The following is a 24,504-nucleotide window of genomic DNA, read 5'->3' on the forward strand; positions in this document are numbered from 1 at the left end:
TGAGAGAGAGAGTGTGAGAGTGAGAGAGAGAGTGTGTGTGTGTGAGAGTGAGAATGTGAGAGAGAGAGAGAGAGAGTGTTTGTGTGTGTGTGTGTGTGTGTGTGAGAGAGAGAGAGAGAGAGAGAGAGAGAGAGAGAGAGAGACCGTGTGTGAGAGTGTGAGAGAGAGAGAGAGAGAAAAAGTGTTCGTGTGAGAGAGAGAGAGAGAGAGAGAGAGAGCGTGTGAGAGTGAGAGAGAGAGTGAGAGTGTGAGAGTGAGAGAGAGAGTGTGTGTGTGTGAGAGTGGGAATGTGAGAGAGAGAGAGAGAGAGAGAGAGACCGTGTGTGAGAGTGTGAGAGAGAGAGAGAGAGCGTGTGAGAGTAAGAGAGAGTGTTCGTGTGAGAGAGAGAGAGAGTGAGAGTGTGAGAGAGAGAGAGAGTGTGAGAGTGAGAGAGAGAGTGTGTGTGTGTGAGAGTGAGAATGTGAGAGAGAGAGAGAGAGAGAGAGAGAGAGAGAGAGAGAGAGAGAAAGTGTTCGTGTGAGAGAGAGAGCGTGTGAGAGTGAGAGAGAGAGTGAGAGTGTGAGAGAGAGAGAGAGTGTGAGAGTGAGAGAGAGAGTGTGTGTGTGTGAGAGTGAGAATGTGAGAGAGAGTTTGTGTGTGTGTGTGTGTGTGAGAGAGAGAGAGAGAGAGACCGTGTGTGAGAGTGTGAGAGAGAGAGAGAGAAAAAGTGTTCGTGTGAGAGAGAGAGAGAGAGCGTGTGAGAGTGAGAGAGAGAGTGAGAGTGTGAGAGTGAGAGAGAGAGTGTATAGAGTGAGAGAGAGAGCGTGTGAGAGTGAGAGTGTGAGAGAGAGAGAGAGAGAGAGAGAGTGTGTGTGTGAGAGTGAGAATGTGAGAGAGAGAGAGCGTGAGAGTGAGAGAGAGACTGTGTGTGTGAGTGAGAGTGTGAGAGTGTGTGTGAGAGAGAGAGAGAGCGTGTGAGAGTGAGAGAGAGAGTGTGTGTGAGAGTGAGAGTGTGTGAGAGAGAGTGTGTGTGTGTGTGTGTGTGTGTGTGTGTGTGTGTGTGTGTGTGTGTGTGTGTGTGTGTGTGTGTGTGAGAGAGAGAGCGAGAGAAAATTAAGGTAATATTTTGCATGAACATTAATAAGTGGAATGGAGGCAAACTAAAGAAGCTTGAAAAACTTAAAGTAAATAACTTGACTAACTAATAACACCAAAACCTTTAAATTAAATTGGTTAAAATTAATTAACAGTGTAGAGGACAAAGCAAATTAAGTATACAAAACCACTTAATTAAATGCGTTGCTAAACTTGGGTTTGTCTTACTATAAGTGTCTTGGGTGTACTCAGTGGCTGAGTTAGAATTTCTTTCAAAAACATGCAAATTGCTATTTTAGGGTTTTGTTTTGTTTTGTTTTTAAACTGAGCAAATAATTTGTTTTAGAGTGTGGAATACTCCAAAGAATATTTCACTTCTGTGAACTATCCTCATAATGTGTAAAGTGAAATCAAAATGCCAGCATGGCTGCAGCTTTGAACACTGTTACAAACAGCCCCGGCCTCCCCTATTACCATTATAACTGGTCTGCTGTCCCAATAAAGATCACAGCTTTGACCCCCTAAAACAAACAAAAAAACATCACTCATTTGTTTTATCTTAAGTTTTCATCCTCGTTTCCACACCAGGAGCAACATTAGGGGATAAATCCGAGCAGCTCGTCAATTCACCTGAGCTGAAGTGGATCCAGAGGAGTCAGTCCGCAGCTGGCAGAGGTGGATGCACTCCTTTCCACCCCGCAGTAAAAAGCGCAGATCAGCAGCCTCCGTGACGTGTGCGCGCTGACAGTGTGAATGAAGCCTGACACGGTTTATAACAAGTCAGACAAACGTCTCTCTTCCAACCGGGATGTGCAATTGTCATTAAACCCCGAGAAAGATCTGATGTGCGCACCTCCATGCGCCTCTAAAAGGATCCCTGCGAAACTTTGGTGTCATTGATTTGATTAGTTTTGTCCCTTTTTAAACCTCCGAAGAGTTCTTCAACTCTTCGGAGTTCGGACAAAATAAAAACAAATAAATATAACCCAAACATCATCGTCACCATCATCTCTTCCTGCCTGCCTGACTGACAGCAGCAGCTGCAGCGTCACATACGAGGTCTGTCCATAAAGTATCGTACCTTTTTATTTTTTTCAAAAACTATATGGATTTCATTCATATGTTTTTACGTCAGACATGCTTGAACCCTCGTGCGCATGCGTGAGTTTTTCAACGCCTGTCGGTGACGTCATTCGCCTGTGAGCACGCCTTGTGGAAGGAGTGGTCCCGCCCCCTCGTCGGATTTTCATTGTCTGGAAATGGCGGAATGAAAAGGACTTTTTTTCCATCAGAATTTTTTCAGAAGCTGTTAGAGACTGGCACCTGGAAACCATTCGAAAAATTTATCTGGCTTTCAGTGAAAGTTTTACGGGCTTCACAGAGAATAAGGACTTTAACTACAGCTTTAAGGACCCCTTTAAGGACGGTCGGTGCGCCGCGCTGCGAGCTGCGACGATGCGGCACAAACCACTGGATCATTTCTGAGCTGATGGCTCTGTGGATACGAGACCGTCGTGTGCTCTTTCTCTGGTTATCACAAGACCTGGACATCAGCCATTTTCCGTCAGATTTCACTTTTAACAAGAGATTTTGTCATGGAAAGCCACGCGGAGGCTTCGCTCATCACGACCGATTCGCTGATGAAGCGAGACAAAGGAACACCTCCGTTTCGGAGTGTTAGAGGACAAGTTGGGACATGTCCAGCTCTCCACAAGTTCTTTTATACTCACTCGACTGGTAAGCACTGAAACCCGAGATAGACATGTCCAACGCCAACTCTCACCCTCTGAGAGTCCAAGATCCACCGGCAAATGGAGTGGGACACCCCCAGGTCCAACAACTTAATCACCAGCCTGCTTGGAAGAATGGTATTAAATGCTGAGCTAAAGTCCACAAAGAGCAGCCTCACATAGCTCCCCTGCTGCTCCAGATGGGACAGAGCAGCATGTAGAGCCATAATGATGTCATCCTCCGTGTACCTTCTCGTACGATAAGCAAACTGGTGAGGCTCAAACCCAGGGGGAAGGCAGGAGATGATTCGAAGCACTTCATAATAATCGGAATTAGTGCCACCGGGCGATAGTCATTCAGATCACTGATCCTGGTCTTCTTAGGGAGGGGGACAATAATAGAGGACTTCAGGCAGGGGGGGACAGCAGCCTGGCTCAGGGACTAGTTGAAAATGTTTGTAAACACACCAGCTAACTGAGCTGCACATTCCCTCAACACCCGTCCCGAGACGCCGTCCGGAGCTGCAGCTTTCCTTGAATTCACCCCCCTCAACACCCGCCCCACCTCCTGTTCCACCAGCGTGAGGACGTGGCTGTTGAGGGCAGGTGAGGGGACGACGACTGTCTCTGGTGGTTGCACCTCAAAACGGGCAATGAAGCTATTGAGGTTCTCTGCCAGTGAGGCATCACTGTAGTCTGCCAACAGGGTGCTGGGTCGGTGGTTCGTGATGTGCTGAACACCCTGCCACACCCACCGAGAGTCCTGACTCTGGAAGCAGTCCTCTATTTGCCTCCTATAAGCTGTCTTGGCACATCTGATCCCCTTCTTCAGGTTGGTTCTGGCGGCGCTGTACTGCTCCCCATTACCACACCTGAAGGCAGAATTCCTCTCCTGGAGCAGGTTCCGCACCTCCTGAGTCATCCAAGGCTTCGTGTTGGGATAAACACGGATGTACTTATCCACAGTGACCATGTCGGTGCAGAACCTGATATATCCCAAGACAGCTGCTGTATACTGCTCCAAGTTCTCATGCTCAAAAACAGACCAGTTTGTGGACTCAAAGCAGTCCTGGAGTTGTTGAATAGCACCATCAGGCCAGATTTTAACAGTTCTGGATATCACAGGAGCACTTTTCCTGAGGGGGATGTACGCCGGCCTCACAAGCAGGGACATGTGATCTGACTGGCCAAGGTGGGGTAGAGGTTTCACTCTGAAGCCCTTTTTGATGTTAGAATACACCTTGTCCAGTATGATGTCTCCCCTCGTTGAACACTTAACATGCTGATGGAATTTGGGGAGAACATTCTTTAAATCAACATGATTAAAATCACCTGCTATGATGTGGACAGCCTCAGGATATGTGGTTTGTTGTTTGCTGATTGTATCATGTAGCCGCCCGAGGGCAGAGCCAGAGTCAGCACCAGGTGGAATGTAAACACCCATAATCATGACAGCTGTGAAATCACGGGGCAAGTAAAAGGGTCTGCATTTAAAAGACATGAAGTCCAAATCTGCAGAACAATGGCTGCTCACAGTCTTTGAGTCCGTGCACCAGGTGTTATTGATAAAAATGCACACCCCTCCTCCTCTGCTCTTACCGGAGGCCCATGTTCTGTCATGACGATGTGCTGTGTAGCCTGCTAGCTCGATAGCTTCGTCCAGGATGGATGAGTGGACCCAGGTCTCAGTGAGAAGCAGCATACAGCACTCCCTCACGAGTCTGTTCTTACACACAAGCATCCTCAGCTCATCCATCTTATTCCCCAGTGATCTCACGTTGGCAAGAAAAACACTGGGGAGCGGCGGTCTGTACGGCCGTTTCCGTAGCCTCACCAGGACTCCAGCTTGACAGCCACGTTTCTGCCTCCTCTCCTGACGCCGCCTACGGCGCCTGCCATCGGGGATGGTAATCCACGGAGCGCCCGGAACTCTGGCGATGTCCTCCAAGATGTTATGAGAGCGGAGAAACTCGGCTGTAATCGTCTGTTTACTGCTTAATCCAATCTCCAGGAGCTGAAGTCTGGTGTACATGATGCTCGCCCAATGAAATGACAAATAAAAACAACAAAAACCCACACACACACAAACACACTTTCACTTAAAAGAGACCGCAAGCCGCTGCGTCTGAACACGCCGCAATCAAAAAAAAAAGTAAGTAAGGTACAGGGAGGGCTCCCCCTATCTGTGAGAGCCAGTAACATTAGAAATGTGAGACTAAACTACACCCATTGTAAACACCTACACTGTATAAAAATGCTGTACGAGGTCTGTGAGAAAAGTATCCGACCTTTTTATTTTTTTCAAAAATTATATGGATTTGAATCATGTGCGCTTGCATCAGACAAGCTTGAACCTTCATGTGCATGCGTGAGTTTTTTCACACCTGTTGGTTGCGTCATTCGCCTGTGGGCAGGCTTTGAGTGAGCACTGGTCCACCCCCCTCGTCTGATTTTTATTGTCAGTGAAATGGCTGAGAGGCTGCCGCTTTGCTCCATGAATTTTTTTTCAGAAACTGTTAGAAACAGCCAGTTGGAAACCATTCGAAAGATTCAGATGGATTTCGGTGAAGATTCTGTCGGTATCACACGGATTAAGGACCATTAAAACTGGATTAAAAATGGCCCACGGCGGCGGAGGGCGCACCGCACCCCGAGCGGCCATCGACAGGCTGGAACGAGCAGATCACTTCCAAATTTAAGGCTCTGTTGATGCAGGACGTCATGTGACTAGCAGAGAAGTTTCAGAAGAGGTTGGGATCAGCACTTTATCGGCACATTCCACTGTTACAGGAGATTTTGTAATGAAAGACGTGCGGATGGATTCGCGCGTCTGGACGCAGCCGCTCACAGCCGCTGGAAAACAACACCTCCGTGTTGGAAGTCTCACAGGACAAGTTGGAACATGCCCAGCTGTTAAACAATTTCTTGGATACTCACTCGACTGAAAAGCCATCAAAAGCCGTTTGAATCTTCTGAATGGTTTCCAACACGGAGGTGTTTTTTTTTTGTTGTGCGCAATGAGCGGCTCCGTGCCGACGCGCGAAATCCTCCGCACGTCTTTCATTACAAAATCTCCTGTAACAGTGGAATGTGCCACAAAAGTGCTATGTCCAGCTCTCTTGCCATTTCTGTGGTAGTCACACGATGTCCCTGATCAACACAGCATTCAGTTTAGAAATGATCTGGTCATTCCAGCCTGTCGATGGCCGCTCGGTGCGCTGCGCGCCCTCCTCCACTGTGGGCCATCTTTAAAAAGGTTTTAACACTCCTTAATCCGTGTGACGCTGACAGAATCTTCACCGAAATCCATCTGAATCTTTCGATTGGTTTCCAACTGGCTGTCTCTAACAGTTTCTGAAAAAAAATTCATGGAGCAAAGCGACAGTCTCTCAGCCATTTCAATGACAATAAAAATCAGATGAGGGGGGTGGACCAGTGCTCACTCAAAGCCTGCCCACAGGCGAATGACGCAACCGACAGGTGTAAAAAAACTCACGCATGCGCACGAAGGTTCAAGCTTGTCTGATGGAAGTGCACATGATTCAAATCCATATAGTTTAAAAAAAAATAAAAAGGTCGGATAGTTTTCTCACAGACCTCGTATGGCACATTTTCTGGGCCTTTCATGGTCCAGTTTTCATTGTGACCTAAATCCAAAATGAGGAATACAATGGTGTGATTCTTGGAAAGGGGCAGTAAACTGCATAAAGAACTGGGTAGAAATTACAGTACGCAGGTTCTCTCAATGATTGTTTTTTATATCTAAAACTATTACTGGCATAGTTCCTCCTAATCTGTCTACATACATGTAAAGACCCAACATCAATATGGACTTTGCTCTCATTCTATTCTCCAGGTGGTGGTCCCAAGAGTAAGAACAAAACTTGTAGAAAAAAAGCTTTCAAAGTGGATATGACACTTAAAGACAACATAGTCTTATTACATGTAACAAAGGTTATATAATTCGGTCAACCTAAGCGTTTTGGGAAAATGGACACAGTTCTTCCATTATATATAACATTTGAACGTCCCGCCACTGAAAAATGTGCACGCCCCGTGACCAGCTTCCCGCTGAGCACCAAGCCTAAAATACATCACTACATGTAGACCGTATCAGCTCGCGCGCCTGGCGGCCGTTGTTTACACTTTTTTTTAGCAGGAGAAACTTTGATTAAACACAGCTCTCAGGGACTTGTTTGTCGCTTTGCCTGACCAGTGTGTTGCAGCATATTGCACAAACACAAGGGCGAAAGGTTTTAGCCTTTTCAAGTCCAGGCAGATTGATCAAAAGCCACGGTGTTGTGTGATGCACGAAATGCCCGGCTGCCACTCGCTCCGCTTGCACACCCACATTTACTCCCGACAGCAGACACTTTCCTCTACCGTCTCCATGTTCTTGCACCGCTCACAGGAACACATAAATTGTCAAGCCCAAATAATATGTTCACAATAATCTTGAAATGGTCAAGGAACTTACGTAGTAAACACGGCGGCGGCATGTAAACACGAAGGCGGCATATAAACACGACGGCGGCATGTAAACACGGCAGCGGCATGTAAACACGGCGGCAGCATGTAAACACGACGGTGGCATGTAAACACAGTGGCGGCATGTAAACACAGCGGCGGCATGTAAACACGACGGTGGCATGTAAACACGACGGCGGCATGTAAAGACGGTGGCGGCATGTTCAGTGTTGTTTTTGGCGATCTTTTTCGAAACCTTTGCCGTTTATTTCCTATTCTTTCATGAAAATAACGTAACTAAACATGGATGAATGCAATTCCAGGCACTCAAACGGCAAAAACCCGAAGGTAATGACGGTGGTCCACAGGTAATAGCTACACTGTCACGGCTCCGGAACAGTAACAAAGGCAGTAAACAGACGCTCGAATCGAAAATGCTATACAGTAATTAGAGTGTTATAAACAGCAGCAACAAAAATCAAAGCCTCCCTTACCATTCCATATTCTGCAACCTTTCAAAATCCATCGGAATTGGCATGTCTCTTGCCTCTGCTTTGGCTTCACCATAAACACCGTCGTCATTATTTTCGCTGCCAGAATGCTCCTGGTTTGAATGTTCGTCCGAAAGATACTGCTCCAATCTGTAGGGTCTAAATACTGCTGCGCCATCCTCAGGATCTGAGTCAGAAATAATCCACACTTGAAGAGGAGTCAGAAAAGTTCTTGATCTTGTCACTGTCCATGCTGAGGTCTATCTGTTCCTGTTGTTAATCTAACAGACAAAGACGGGACTCTACATTCTGTGACGTCACGGCATCATGTGACCGCAGATGGAACGCTACCAGCGCGCTTTCCAAGAAACACACTTTTGAAAAACTGTACAAACTTTATTTCTCAGTGATAATAATTAAAACCACTTTCAGCTTACTATATTGTATGTATATTTTGATATTTATATCAGTTTTACCTAATTTTTTAGGTGTCATATCCACTTTAAACATGCTGCTCTGTCCACATGGAATAATTTACAGACCGAACTGAAATTGTTAGGACCTATCTCTGTAGGGGAGTTTAAGTTGATTATGAGGGATTGAGAGGAAAACTCCCTTGGTCAAACTGACTGATTTTAAATTGTTTTATGATGACATTTTACAATCTGTACCAATATCCCATGCTGGCTGGATGTTGTGATTTTATGTTACTTATTGAAATGTGTGTGTGTGTGTGTGTGTGTGTGTGTGTGTGTGTGTGTATATATATATATATATATATATATATATATATATATATATATATATATATATATACGATGTCTGTCCATAAAGTATCGTTCCCTTTTATTTTTTTCAAAAACTATATGGATTTCATTCATATGTTTTTACGTCAGACTTGCTTGAACCCTCGTGCGCATGCGTGAGTTTTTCCACGCCTGTCGGTGATGTCATTCGCCTGTGAGCACGCCTTGTGGAAGGAGTGGTCCCGCCCCCTCGTCGGATTTTCATTGTCTGGAAATGGCGGAATGAAAAGGACTTTTTTTCCATCAGAATTTTTTCAGAAGCTGTTAGAGACTGGCACCTAGAAACCATTCGAAAAATTTATCTGGCTTTCAGTGAAAATTTTACGGGCTTCACAGAGAATAAAGACTTTAACTACAGGTTTAAGGACCCCTTTAAGGACGGTTGGTGTGCCGCGCTGCGAGCTACGACGATGCAGCACAAACCACTGGATCATTTCTAAGCTGATGGCTCTGTGGATACGAGACCATCATGTGCTCTTTCTCTGGTTATCACAAGACCTGGACATCAGCCATTTTCTGGCAGATTTTACTTTTAACAAGAGATTTTGTCATGGAAAGCCGCGCGGAGGCTTCGCGCGTCACGACCGATTCGCTGATGAAGTGAGACAAAGGAACACCTCCTTTTCGGAGTGTTAGAGGACAAGTTGGGACATGTCCAGCTCTCCACAAGTTCTTTTATACTCACTCGACTGGTAAGCACTGAAAGCCGAGATAGACATGTCCCAACTTGTCCTCTAACACTCCGAAATGGAGGTGTTCCTTTGTCTCACTTCATCAGCGAATCGGTCGTGACGCGCGAAGCCTCCGTGCGGCTTTCCATGACAAAATCTCTTGTTAAAAGTGAAATCTGCCGGAAAATGGCTGATGTCCAGGTCTTGTGATAACCAGAGAAAGAGCACACAATGGTCTCGTATCCACAGAGCCATCAGCTTAGAAATGATCCAGTGGTTTGTGCCGCATCATTGCAGCTCGCAGCGCGGCGCACCAACCATCCTTAAAGGGGTCCTTAAACCTGTAGTTAAAGTCCTTATTCTCTGTGAAGCCCATAAAATTTTCACTGAAAGCCAGATACATTTTTCGAATGGTTTCTAGGTGCCAGTCTCTAACAGCTTCTGAAAAAATTCTGATGGAAAAAAAGTCCTTTTCATTCCGCCATTTCCAGACAATGAAAATCCAACGAGGGGGCGGGACCACTCCTTCCACAAGGCGTGCTCACAGGCGAATGACGTCACCGACAGGCGTGGAAAAACTCACGCATGCGCACGAGGGTTTAAGCATGTCTGACGTAAAAACATATGAATGAAATCCATATAGTTTTTAAAAAAAATAAAAAGGACCATTAATTTATGGACAGACCACGTATATATAATAGCCAAGCAGTCTTTGTGTGCATGTGTGTGTATGGCTTCAGTCACGCCGAAACCAGGGAAAGCTAACATTTGGGTCAAGGATTAATTCTGTGTAAATGGAAAGACGATAGGACAGACATTTTCTTGAGAAATTAGCAATTTTAGCTAACTAGTAAACAATGGACGTTGTGCTGAAATGTACTATGGGAATTCAGGGTTTTGGGGTTTTAAATGTTATTGTGATTCATGTTAGTTTAAGTGTTGTTAGTGTTGTTGATTTATTGTGTTTTTGAAGTTCTATTTAGTCAGTTTAGTTAAGTGTTATGTTGTTGTTACCATGAGTGACTACAGTGTAATGTTGGTACCATGAGTGAAATGTGTAGTACTTCTAATGTCTACCACTACCATCTTTGTTTGTCATATTAAAAGTGCGTGCGTGTAACTTTGATCATGCACAAACTGGGGAGAGCTGCCATTTGCTGTGTATTTTGGGTCAGGTATGAATGCAGCTAAAACCAAAGGTTAATAGGACTAAATTTTTAGGGAATCTGCAGATAATGGATAACAACACTGAACAGTGGATGTCGATATTTATATTCTGGACTCACCCCCCAATCCAGCAGGGGGCGGTAAATCATCCATATATTAAGTGTAAGTTTGTGTGCGTGTTTTTATTTAGTAAGTTCAATGTAAGTGCATTATTTTGTAAATACATTAAAAATACATGGATGACACCTACCGCGTGCTGGGTAATCAGGAGAGTCGGGAGTTTTCCCGGTGGGCTGGTCCAACCTGGGGCCGTTGTGAGGGGGTGTTAATATATGCATACGTATATGACCACCACTAAATGTTAGGCTACACAGCAAGACACTTGGGCTGCTGTATCTTAAAGAGAAGACATTAAGTGTTATAAATGTTTTACAGTCACGAACATTCACAAGAAAATAACTTAAGACTGCTTCTTTTGCAACGCTGTTATCTTTTCCAAAGCCTCAGGTATGGATATCCCATTACACGTTTAACACCCCTATGCATTCATTGCAGTTAGTTCAGTCTAGTCAAGCCCTGTGCGCACAGATGGGACTTGGGCTACTAGCAAGTATAGGAGGAGTGTCCCGAGAGTGAAAAGATGGACATAAAAATGCCAGGTGGAGCTGAAAAAGCTAGATTAAGAAAAAGTAAAGCTTTGGAGGAAGATACTGCAAGTGTGCAAAGCTCACAGATATTTTTTCAAGAAGACAGAGCGAAGAGGGAAATGGTAAATAGGGCCAGATGTCAGCCGTATCAACATTTGTAGTACAGTACCACCTCTTTCAGCTACTTACAGACTTCACTGATGATATTTTCAATCGTTGTACTTGGCTCCAGCTCAAACTGTGCGACAAACCGCAGGGTTTAAAAGTTCAGAGCGCACGGTTCATGTTCTTACACTGTACAGCCCGATGCTCTGATGCGATCTGACTGCTCACATTGTACGTTAAAAAAAACACACGTTGGACTGGTGTTTCCAGAAGCAAAAATGAACAGAAGCTTTATTTTTTATTTTTTCCGCGCTGTTGAAGCAGCGCTACCAGCGTCTACGCGCTGATTACCTCGTGAACTGTTGGAGACTGAACGCATATGCGCACGCGCGCACACACAGCAGACAGCAACGTGATTCACGAGAGGACGGTAAAAAAAGAAAACATAAATATTCATAACAGGTGCTGCTACTTACACTGTTGTATAAATAAACTATATTTCATACGGAGTCTTACAGCTGTGCTTATCTGTCGTAAATCGTGTTGTTGTCTGCTGTGTGTGTGTGCGCGTGCGCATATACGTTCAGTCTCCCACCACCTGACTCACTGTGCGTGCTGATAGGCATGAACTTTAATATGATATTAGGTTATTGCGAGGGAACGCAATAAAAAAACACAAGACTTTACATGAGATCACTGTTTGCTCTCTCCGGTATTTGCTCATGCACAGTGCGCGAGGTAATCAGCACGTAGACGCTTGTAGCGCTGCTTCAACAGCATGGAACCCTCACGAGCCACGACGGCTGACCAAAATATCAAACAGATTTGATTTTCATCCGACCATATGATTCACAGTCACTGCGAGGCGGGGTACACCCAGGACAGGACGCCAGTCTGTCACAGGGCCACAAACAGACAAACAAACACAGTCACACCCACACGCACGCACACCTATGGACAATTTAAATATTCCAATCCACCTAACCTGAATTTCTTTGGATGTGGGAGGAAACCAGAGCACCTGGAGTAAACCCACGCAAAAATGTGGAGAACATGCAAACTCCACACAGAAAGGCCACAGGTGGTAATTGAATGCATGACCTTCTTGCTGTGAGGTAACAGTGCTAACCACTAAGTCACGGTGCTACCCAGAAGTAAAAATAAAATAATAATAATAATAATAATAATAATAATGATAATGATAACAATAGCATGTATATAGCAAGAACCTGAATAGTTTATAAATACATTAGGACAGTAAATTAACATAAAAAAAAAATACATAATTAACAGGAAATAAAAGGGTTGAATAGTTCTTAAAAAACCTGTTGTGGCCTGAGGTCTCAGGTTCTAAAAACATTCTGGACTCACAGGCCATAATACCTCATTACAGCAACTTTGCAAAATTTATTACCACCCTTGAAAAATGTCAGCTCCCTATAAGCATTACCCAACGTAGAGCCTGTGGGTCCTGATGAGCAACACGCTAGTCTCTCTCTCTCTCTCTCTCTCTCTCTCTCTCTCACTCTCTCTCTCTATATATATATATTTGAATCACGTGTGATTGCATCAGACAAGCTTGAACCCTCGTGCGCATGCGTGAGTTTTTTCATGCCTGTCGGTTGCCTCATTCGCCTGTGAGCAGGCTTTGAGTGAGGTGTGGTCTACCCCTCTCGTCTATTTTTTATTGCGAATAAATGTCTGAACGATTTGGAGCTTTGCTGCATCAATTTTTTCCAGAAACTGTGATGAGAGACCTCCAGGTGGACACCGTACGAAAAATTAATATGGCTTTCAGGGACGATTTTATACGCACGAGGGTTCAAGCTTGTCTGACGCAATCACACGTGATTCAAATCCATATGGTTTTTGAAAAAAATAAAAAGGTCGGATACTTTTCTAACAGACCTCATGTATATATATATATATATATATATATATATATATATTTGTTGTTGGCAGTTTCCTCGCTTGCGAGGATAGTGGGAAGGCCTTTTTTTTTGTTTTTTTTGTTTATTTTCTACAAGCCCTCTGGTGGCTGAAAAGTCTGATGCTGGATGCACAAGACCTGTTGCCTGCTCTTTAGTTTATTTTCTACAAGCCCTCTGGTGGCTGAAAAGTCTGATGCGGGATGCACAAGACCTGTTGCCTGCTCTTTGTCTTTGACGCTTCTGGCGTGAGGCCTCACTTCTTTCTGCCTAAAACTTCAGGCTGGCGGATTTGATGCTGGAACGCCAGCTGAGTCTATCTGTAGCTAGATGCTGCCATGACTGATGCTGAATGCCTGCAAGGGCGAGCTGTTTCTTCATCTGGTCCTTATAGCGCTTTTTGGGGGCCCCTTGGTTTCGTCTCCCTTCCTTGAGCTTGCCAAAGAGAATTAATTTCGGCATGCATGTATCATCCATCCTGGCTACGTGGCCTGCCCAACGAAGCTGTTGTTTGAGTATAATAGACTCCATGCTGGGCAGTTTGGCTCTGGTAAGGATGTCCTCATTTGAGACGTAGTCCTGCCACTTGATCCCGAAGATGTTTCGGAGACAACGCTGATGAAAGCGTTCCAGTAATCTGATCTGCTGGTGATACAGAACCCAGGTTTCAGCTCCATACAGGAGGGTAGGGACCACAATGGCTCTGTAGACCTGCACTTTTGTGGAAAGGCGCAGTGCATGATTCTGCCAGACTTTCTTTGAGAGTCGACCAAAAGAACTGCTGGCCTTGGCAAGGCGACTGTCTAGGTCCTTGGCAACAGATGCGTCGTTTGAGATAACACTACCGAGATACGTGAAGTGCTGTACTGCATTCAGGCTGGTATCCTCGATGTTGATTTGGGGTTGGGTATATGCTGTATGGGGGACTGGTTGATATAGCACTTCTGTCTTTCTCAGGCTGATGGTGAGGCCGAAGGCTCTTGCTGCTTCAGCAAAACAGTTGACAATGTGCTGCAAGGCTTGCTCCGTATGGGCGATGAGGGCGCAGTCATCTGCGAAGAGCAGCTCCATGATTAGCTGTTCTGTGATCTTAGTGTGGGACAGAAGGCGCCGCAAGTTAAACAGACCTCCGTCGGTTCTGAAGCGGATATAGATGCCGTCTGTCAAGTCTTCTTTGGCCTCACGAAGCATCATGCTGAAGAAGATGGAGAACAGAGTGGGCGCGAGGATGCAACCATGTTTGACGCCATTTGAGATGGGGAAGCTGCCGGACAGAGTCCCATTGTACTTCATTTGTCCCATCTGGCCTTCATGCAGCTGGCGGATGATGGTGAGGAGCTTTGGAGGGACAGCCAAGGCGTGCAAGAATCTTCCACAAACCCTCACGACTGACCGTGTCAAAAGCCTTGGTTAGGTCTATGAAGGCTGCACAAAGGGCCATGTTCTGTTCTCTGCACTTCTCCTGGATCTGTCTCAGGACGAAGATCATGTCGGTGGTACCCCTGTTGGCCCGAAATCCGCACTGACTCTCGGGAGTATTTTCATGCGCTATGGTAGGGGTAAGCCTGTTGAGCAGCACTTGAGCCAAAATCTTACCTGCTATTGAGAGGAGAGTGATGCCCTGGTAATTAGAACAGTCGGACTTGTCGCCCTCGTTCTTGTACAGGGAGACAATGACCGCATCCCGAAGGTCATGTGGAACCATTTCCTTTTCCCAGCAACTGGAGAAGAGAATCTGAAGCTTGTCGAGGACTGCCTCACCTCCATTTTGGTACACCTCTGCTGGGATGCCATCTATGCCAGAAGACTTCCCTGGATTCAGCTGTGTGGTGGCCTTTCGGATCTCTTCAAGTGTTGGGGGGGTCATCAAGTTCCCATTTCACCTCCACCTGGGGAATCTTCTCGATTGATGACTCTTGCACAGTGCGCTTGTCACTGAAGAGGTTTTCAAAGTGTTCTGACCAATGCTGCATAATGGTTTCCTTGTCCGTCAGAAGGGTGGAGCCATCTGAGGAGCGCAGGGGTGCTTGCACTTGATGTGCTGGCCCATGGATGGTCTTAAGGGCTTCATAAAAGGAGCGCATGTCTCCGGCATCGGCATGTTGTTGTGTCTTCTCCGCAAAAGCTAGCCACCAGTCGTTCTGCAGTATGCGGAGCTTGCTTTGCAGTGTGGAGCAGGCATTTCTGTAAGCTGTCTTGGCAGAGTGGTCATCAGGTTTAGCTAAAAAAGTCTTGTGGCATGCATGTTTCTTTTCTAGTAGTTCCTGGATCTGTGCATCAGACTCATCAAACCAGTCTTTATTTTTCCTGGCTGAGAAGCCCACTACTTCTGGTGCCGTCTCCTGAAGGATGGCCTTTAATCTCATCCACTGTTGTTCAGGGTCGTCAGGCAGGCCTTCTTCTCCACCCAGTCTCTCCTCTAGTTTGGCCTGGAACTCCATTTTTGTGTCTGTCTTGCAGCTTGTGGACTTGTAGCTTCTTAAACTGTGGGCCTTTCTTCTTAGGAGGAGGCTTGAAAGTGAAAGCAATCTTGGAACGGACCAAGTGATGATCCGTATAGCAATCCGCGCTAGGCATCACTCTGGTATGTAGTACGTCTCTTCTATCATGCTGTCGCGTCAGAATGTAGTCCAGAAGGTGCCAGTGTTTGGAGCGTGGATTTCTCCAGGTTGGTTTGAATCTCTCTTTCTGTTGGAACAGGCTGTGCAGTCATGTGCAGAGCAGAACTCCAGCAGCAGGCGGCCATTCTCGTTACAGTTGCCTATGCCATGTTTCCCTAGCACGCCCTTCCATACATCAGAGTCGCGGCCCACTCTGGCGTTGAAATCTCCCATGATGAGGAGCTTGTTCTGGGTGTCGACGCGCTGTAGAAGGTTGTGCAGATTGCTATAGAAAGCCTCCTTAACTCCGATGTCGGCCTGCATAGTTGGGGCATACACACTAACAATAGTGGCAAAATCCTTGTTGTTGATGGGGAGCCGGAGTGACATGAGTCGGTCAGAATGTCCAACTGGCAAACTGTGTAACCTATGTGCTATGGCGCTGTTAATCATGAACCCGACCCCTGAGAGTCGACGATCTTCTTTAGCCTTCCCTGACCAGAACAGTGTGTAGCCTGTACTTTCCTCAGTGAGTGACCCTTGGTCTGCAAAGCGCACCTTGCTGAGTGCAGCAATGTCTATGTCAAGCCTTGCTAGCTCTTTGGCGACTAAGGCTGAGCGTCTTCGAGGACGATAGCTATTGTCTGAGTCCATCATTGTGCGTACATTCCAGCACGCAATTTTCAGGTTCTTTGTTTTTCTTTTTGCACCGCGTGTAGTGGTGCCCGTTGGCAGCGGTGAGCCAACCGGGTCTAGTGAGACAAGCCATGTTTAGACCACCTTTTCTAGGTCTGTCTCCATGTGGAGCAAGCAGGGCTATCCCTAAACAGGGCTGCTTGGTCACCCAGGGCCCTGCCGGATGATGTTGTTGTCGGGTCAGCAATCAAACGACCATAGCTCCTGAGCCGCCTGCATGCAGGATCGAGACTGCAGCTCCCAGTGCCATCATGCACCTGCTGTTTTCGCCTCTTCCCATCGCTGCAGGGCTTTCCTTCCCGCCTGCTTTCGTTGCTTAAAGTGGGGATCAGCTCGCGCACACCCATTCCACTCTTTAGGCAAGGTGGCACTCCACAGTGGCACAGACAAGCTGAGATGGCTGTGGCGACCACCAGGCTGTAGGTTTTACATCAGAGTGACCTTCTCCTAGCCTCTGGCTAAAGAACCTTCCTCGGAGGCATGGGGGCAGTAACCCAGGCTGGGGGTTTAACATCAGGGTTTTCCTTCCCCTAGGTGGACCGCCTTGACAGGGCTAATGAGTCCCATCTACCCACTGCTATAACCCTGTCAGCTGGGAGGCTCGTGATGGCGGGAGCGCCTAGATCCCGTATAGGTCATGGACCTACCACTGCCATACTTGAATAAACAATATCTGTGTTGTAAAACAACAACAACAAAAACTCAAAGCAAACCTACTCAAAACCAAAGTGAGTGCAGCTCCAGGAAAACCTACCTGAAACAATCTAAAACTGACTGAAAATAAATCTGACTCAATCTAAACCGAAAACAGTTCATCTAGCGCAACGTAACTATAGCTTGTAAGCTAACAAACAGAATATCAAATCAAATTTATTTATTTATTTATATAGCGCCAAGTCACAACAAACAGTCGCCCCAAGGCACTTTATATTGTAAGGCAAGAGCCATGCAACAATTACAGAAAAACAGAAAAACCCCAACGGTCAAAATGACCCCCCTGTGAGCAAGCACTTGGCGACAGTGGGAAGGAAAAACTCCCTTTTAACAGGAAGAAACCTCCAGCAGAACCAGGCTCAGGGAGGGGCAGTCTTCTGCTGGGACTGGTTGGGGCTGAGGGAATATAAAGCTAACCAAATCTAAATGCATTTAAAACAATCACAGTCGAAACCTTTATCACTATGAAAACAGAGAAGATCCAGAAGAGGCCGGCATGAGGACTTTATGCGGACATTCCACTGTTTAAGGACATTTTTTAATGAAAGACGTGCACGCAAATTCGCCGAGTCGTTTCCGTGACGACTCGGCAAATCTGTGTGCGCCGCGACAGGAAAAACACCTCTGTGTTGAAAACCATTTGTAAAATTCAGGCGGCTTTTGATGGCTTTCAACAAGTGAGTAACTGAGAAATTGTTTAACAGCTTGGACATGTTCCAACTAGCCTGTTAAGGTTTCCAACGGAGGTGTTTTTCCTGTCGCGACCCCCCGCGGTCGGGTCTGGCCCGACATGCGACTCTGCCCGCACGTTCTTTCATTACAAAATGTCCGTTAACAATGGAATGTCCGAATAAACTCCTCATGCCGACTTCGTCTGAAAGTTCTCTGTTCTCTGACAACTTACTGGGTCAACAGAGCCTGAAATGTGGAAGTTTTCAACTTGAAACGTCGAGACGCTGACGCCTCGAAGCGCAGATCGCCATCAGGCGCCGTGGGCCGTCCTTACGGCGACACTACCAGACCAAAATCTCTCATCAGCCGTTAAAATTTTTAGCGAAAACCAGCTGAATTTATCGAATGGTGTCCACTCAGTTGTGCCTTACAGTTTTGAAAAAATTTAGATCAAACAAAGCAGCAGTCTCTGAGCCATTCCTAAACAAAGAAAAAATCGACGAGAGGGTGGGCCGCTCCTCACTCAAAGACTGCCCACAGGCGAATGACGTAACCGACAGGCGTGAAAAAACTCTTGCATGCCCACGAGGGTTCAAGCATGTCTGATGTAATCACACGTGATTCAAATCCATATGGTTTTTGAAAAAAATAATAAGGTCGGATACTTTTCTAATAGACCTCGTATATATATATATATATAAAATGTGTGACCACTTTTGCCCTGTTAAATATATATATCAATCAATCAATCAATCAATTTTTTATATAGTGCCAAATCACAAGAAACAGTTGCCCCAAGGCGCTTTATATTGTAAGGCAAGGCCATACAATAATTATGTAAAACCCCAACGGTCAAAACGACCCCCTGTGAGCAAGCACTTGGCTACAGTGGGAAGGAAAAACTCCCTTTTAACAGGAAGAAACCTCCAGCAGAACCAGGCTCAGGGAGGGGCAGTCTTCTGCTGGGACTGGTTGGGGCTGAGGGAGAGAACCAGGAAAAAGACATGCTGTGGAGGGGAGCAGAGATCGATCACTAATGATTAAATGCAGAGTGGTGCATATAGAGCAAAAGAGAAAGAAACAGTGCATCATGGGAACCCCCCAGCAGTCTACGTCTATAGCAGCATAACTAAGGGATGGTTCAGGGTCACCTGATCCAGCCCTAACTATAAGCTTTAGCAAAAAGGAAAGTTTTAAGCCTAATCTTAAAAGTAGAGAGGGTGTCTGTCTCCCTGATCTGAATTGGGAGCTGGTTCCACAGGAGAGGAGCCTGAAAGCTGAAGGCTCTGCCTCCCATTCTACTCTTACAAACCCTAGGAACTACAAGTAAGCCTGCAGTCTGAGAGCGAAGCGCTCTATTGGGGTGATATAGTACTACGAGGTCCCTAAGATAAGATGGGACCTGATTATTCAAAACCTTATAAGTAAGAAGAAGAATTTTAAATTCTATTCTAGAATTAACAGGAAGCCAATGAAGAGAGGCCAATATGGGTGAGATATGCTCTCTCCTTCTAGTCCCCGTCAGTACTCTAGCTGCAGCATTTTGAATTAACTGAAGGCTTTTTAGGGAACTTTTAGGACAACCTGATAATAATGAATTACAATAGTCCAGCCTAGAGGAAATAAATGCATGAATTAGTTTTTCAGCATCACTCTGAGACAAGACCTTTCTGATTTTAGAGATATTGTGTAAATGCAAAAAAGCAGTCCTACATATTTGTTTAATATGCGCTTTGAATGACATATCCTGATCAAAAATGACTCCAAGATTTCTCACAGTATTACTAGAGGTCAGGGTAATGCCATCCAGAGTAAGGATCTGGTTAGACACCATGTTTCTAAGATTTGTGGGGCCAAGTACAATAACTTCAGTTTTATCTGAGTTTAAAAGCAGGAAATTAGAGGTCATCCATGTCTTTATGTCTGTAAGACAATCCTGCAGTTTAGCTAATTGGTGTGTGTCCTCTGGCTTCATGGATAGATAAAGCTGGGTATCATCTGCGTAACAATGAAAATTTAAGCAATACCGTCTAATAATACTGCCTAAGGGAAGCATGTATAAAGTGAATAAAATTGGTCCTAGCACAGAACCTTGTGGAACTCCATAATTAACTTTAGTCTGTGAAGAAGATTCCCCATTTACATGAACAAATTGTAATCTATTAGACAAATATGATTCAAACCACCGCAGCGCAGTGCCTTTAATACCTATGGCATGCTCTAATCTCTGTAATAAAATTTTATGGTCAACAGTATCAAAAGCAGCACTGAGGTCTAACAGAACAAGCACAGAGATGAGTCCACTGTCCGAGGCCATAAGAAGATCATTTGTAACCTTCACTAATGCTGTTTCTGTACTATGATGAATTCTAAAACCTGACTGAAACTCTTCAAATAGACCATTCCTCTGCAGATGATCAGTTAGCTGTTTTACAACTACCCTTTCAAGAATTTTTGAGAGAAAAGGAAGGTTGGAGATTGGCCTATAATTAGCTAAGATAGCTGGGTCAAGTGATGGCTTTTTAAGTAATGGTTTAATTACTGCCACCTTAAAAGCCTGTGGTACATAGCCAACTAACAAAGATAGATTGATCATATTTAAGATCGAAGCATTAAATAATGGTAGTGCTTCCTTGAGCAGCCTGGTAGGAATGGGGTCTAATAAACATGTTGATGGTTTGGATGAAGTAACTAATGAAAATAACTCAGACAGAACAATCGGAGAGAAAGAGTCTAACCAAATACCGGCATCACTGAAAGCAGCCAAAGATAACGATACGTCTTTGGGATGGTTATGAGTAATTTTTTCTCTAATAGTTAAAATTTTGTTAGCAAAGAAAGTCATGAAGTCATTACTAGTTAAAGTTAATGGAATACTCAGCTCAATAGAGCTCTGACTCTTTGTCAGCCTGGCTACAGTGCTGAAAAGAAACCTGGGGTTGTTCTTATTTTCTTCAATTAGTGATGAGTAGAAAGATGTCCTAGCTTTACGGAGGGCTTTTTTTATAGAGCAACAGACTCTTTTTCCAGGCTAAGTGAAGATCTTCTAAATTAGTGAGAAGCCATTTCCTCTCCAACTTACGGGTTATCTGCTTTAAGCTACGAGTTTGTGAGTTATACCACGGAGTCAGGCACTTCTGATTTAAAGCTCTCTTTTTTAGAGGAGCTACAGCATCCAAAGTTGTCTTCAATGAGGATGTAAAACTACTATATATATATATATATATATAGCCTGTTCACCCAGGAAATTGTGTCAACAGCTGATAAACTGCTGTGGAACTGAAAATTACAATAATTTTATAACTTCTTTGTGTTTTGAGAGTAAAATAAGAACAAGAGATAAAATGGGGTGCATTTTCAAACTGGCAGAGGGGAAAAAAATTAAAACTGCTCAAAAGAAAATTGACTGTTTGACAGTGGGGGAGAGAGAGAGATGGATTGAATGATGGAGGAGAGACAAAGAAATGAGGAGAAGGCTGAGAGAGATTGATGTTGACTAATTTATAGACTGCTTGTGTGCAGGTTCTCTGGAGAATATTGATTTGAGGCATACATTGATCTTGACATCTTAAATAAATACCTCCACTTTTTTTTGTAAGCGAAGTCAGCAAAGAAGCAAAGGTTAAAGTGAAATGCCCTTGACAGTTCATCTATAGGTGTTTGAAGTCCCACATGTCTGTCTTTAGGTGTGGATCTACTTTTTATATATATGGAATGGCTTAGAATTGTAACATGAATTCTGTTACAACTTACATTCAGAAAAAAATCACATCTTGTTAACAACAACAACAACAATAATAATAATAATAATAATAATAATAATAATAATAATAATAATAATCCATCCATTTTCTATACCTCTTCCGCCAACTTAGGGTAACGAGGGTGGTGGGGGGGTGGGGGGGCTGAAGCCTATCCCAGAAGTTATAGGGCATTAGGCGAGGTACACGACAGGATGCTAGTCTATCACAGGGCCACATACTACTACTATTACTACTACTACTATAATAATAATAATAATAATAATAATAATAATAATAATAATAATAATAATAATAATAATAATAATAATAGATCACAATAATAATAGATCATAATAATAATAAGAAGAATCAGAATCATATTTATTGCCAAGTAAGTTCTCACATTCAATAAATTTTTCTGGTGTTATTGGCACATAGAATACAATAATAAACAGAAAGGAAAAATACTTCTGTAAGAAGTAAATTGTCTAATAGTCAAATAGGCAAGACTATGTTCACTGTTAAATATAACCTAATTGGATGGGACTGTGTAAAAGCATATGATTGTTATGCAGATGTGTAGTACCTTTCAATGCAGAGATGACCAATCTGTAGTTTGTGGAAGTGTGTGTGTGTGTGTGTGTGTGGGGGGGGGGGCATTGTAAATGGAGGCCATTATTTATTTAATTTTGAAGTCTAGCTGCAGATGAAAAGAAGCTGTTTTTGTGTCTTGAGGTTTTAGTCATGATGTACCTAAACATTCTGCCAGAGTGGAGAGTGACAAAGAGTTTGTGTTGTGGGTGAAAGGGTTCAGTCACAATCTTTGTTGTTTGCCTCAGGGCAATGGAGGTGTACAGGTCCTGTAGGGATGGTAGATTACAGTCGATCATCTTCTGTGCTGTGTGGATAATATGCTGCTATTTGCTCCTATCCTTGACAGTGGCAGTAATATACCAGACCTGACCCAGGATTGGGTTCTTTTCTAAAGTCAACAACCATCTCCACTGTTTTGAGGGCATTAAGCTCCAGGTTGGTCTGTCTACACCAGGACACCAGGTGATCAATCTCCAGTCTGTACGCCGACTCGTCCCCATCAAAGATGAGTCTGATGAGGGTTGTATCGGCCGTGAACTTCAGGAGCTTTACAGACTGGTGACTGGAGGTGCAGCTGTTGGTGCAAGGGAATAGAGTAGAGGGGAAAGAACGCAACATTGGGGGAAACTGGTACTGATGTACTGTGTGTTGGAGACATGCCCTCCAAGCTCTTCCTGTTGGACAGGATGTCAGTGATCTACCTGCAGGTGGAGTGGGGCACACCAAGCTGAAGGAGCCTGTCCTGCAGCACTCCCAGGATGATTCAGTGCCCAAACCTCCACAGGGATGCTGGAAAAGCTCCACCAGATGTGTGAGTTGAAGACCTATCATACAGTGGGCTCCTACAGACGTTCCCAGTTCACCCGCACTATTCAGCTTTCCCTCTCTCTTTATCCGAATGTCAAGAACATGTGGCCTAAGATCAGATGTTACAATCACAAAATTGATCATCGACCATTGGCCTAGGGTGCTTTGGTACCATGTACACTTATGAACATCCTTCTGTTTGAACATGGTGTTCGTTATAGACAGTCCACAACAAGCACAGAAGGTGATGTTCCACACCCCCAGAGCTAGCCTCTGCCACCCGGGTCTCGTCCATCAAGGCCCTTGACTTGAATTGCCACCCACAGGAAAGCGCACCCGATACCAGTGGTTCCCCCTGATGGTGAGCCCACAGGGCGTTGATGGAAAGTCAATGTTGCCTTTTCTGGCTGTGCCCAACCTAGCTCTGTGGCAAGCCCAGCTACCAGGTGCTGGCTCCAGATGGGGGCCCCAGGCTTCATCTGGGTCACATGTCCTCTTCTTTGTTTTGTCATGGTGTCATTCAGTTACACTTAAGTTTAATTTTTCCATGGATTCATATGTGATTACGCACCTTTGAGCCAATCACAATGCACTTTTTTGATAACATTATCTTGTGAATTTTTCAAATGTGCAGTGGTAGCAGTCATACAGTGATTGCTGGACTGCTGGGCCTGTCACTGGGCTTATCTTATCTTATCTTATCTTATCTTCACTGTTTATGGATCCCAAATGTTCATATCCCCCCCTCCAACTTTTGTTAATGGAATCTGAAGGTGAAGACTAATGATTTCATGGTCCTTTGTTTGGGTGGGAGGAGCAACACTGTGAAAACACTTACAAAAAGCACATTGTTTGGGGTGAATGTCTTCATCATCACAAATTTGCATAATACAATTATGTGGCATTTACTTGCACTCTTCTCATTGTGTTAAGATCTTTACAAGCAAACTACTTATGCAATGCTTTATCATAGGAGCTTGACTTTGAACAAAAAGAAACAATAAATCATTGTTTATTCATTGTGGGAGGTGTAGATTTACAGGGTATTGGGTGGTGCCAATATAGTTGCTATATGTTCTGCATAATATCAGAAATTGTAGACAGTTGAATTTTTGTATTTCCTCAAACAGCATCATAATTAATCATGATTATCATCATAATTAAACACAGTTATCACCACAGACTCACACATATGTCTTCAGTGACATTAAGACAGTATCACAGTGGGAAGTAGAACAAGGCCTGAACAGAAATTGATAGAACAATAAAGAATTCAGAGAGAAGTTATGTTCATTATACTTTAGAGGCTACTGCCAGTAATGGGCATGTTTAAAGAGTACCCTGCACTAAAAATTTACCCACTTACCCGTTACAGTATCTTACAACATACCGTAAGCACAGCTGAAAAAACATTGCCATATACTCTTATCTGGTGTTATATTGATAGGACAATACCATCATACAATACATGAAAAAACTGCAAATTTAAAATATTTATTCTAAAAAGGCCAGTTTTCATCTGCAGTGCTGCACATCTTCAGTGGCCATAAGTGATGTGGTGCAAAGAATTATTATTATTATACGTATAAGT

General features: G+C 44.4%; 1 protein-coding gene and 1 long non-coding RNA gene across 5 annotated transcripts in view; one reads left to right on the forward strand and one right to left on the reverse strand.

Moving 5' to 3' along the window:
- grid2 (glutamate receptor, ionotropic, delta 2) overlaps nucleotides 1–24,504 on the forward strand; it is a 2,248,146-nt gene that overhangs the window by 732,336 nt on the left and 1,491,306 nt on the right. The window lies entirely within an intron of this gene.
- On the reverse strand, nucleotides 3,151–23,454 carry LOC117510675. Its single transcript, XR_004560789.1, has 3 exons — nucleotides 23,444–23,454; nucleotides 16,468–16,472; nucleotides 3,151–3,285 (listed from the first exon to the last, which is right to left on the reverse strand). It is a non-coding gene; the product is annotated as an uncharacterized LOC117510675 (long non-coding RNA).

Source organism: Thalassophryne amazonica, chromosome 5 (assembly GCF_902500255.1).
Source record: "Thalassophryne amazonica chromosome 5, fThaAma1.1, whole genome shotgun sequence".
In the NCBI taxonomy this organism is placed as follows: domain Eukaryota; kingdom Metazoa; phylum Chordata; class Actinopteri; order Batrachoidiformes; family Batrachoididae; genus Thalassophryne; species Thalassophryne amazonica.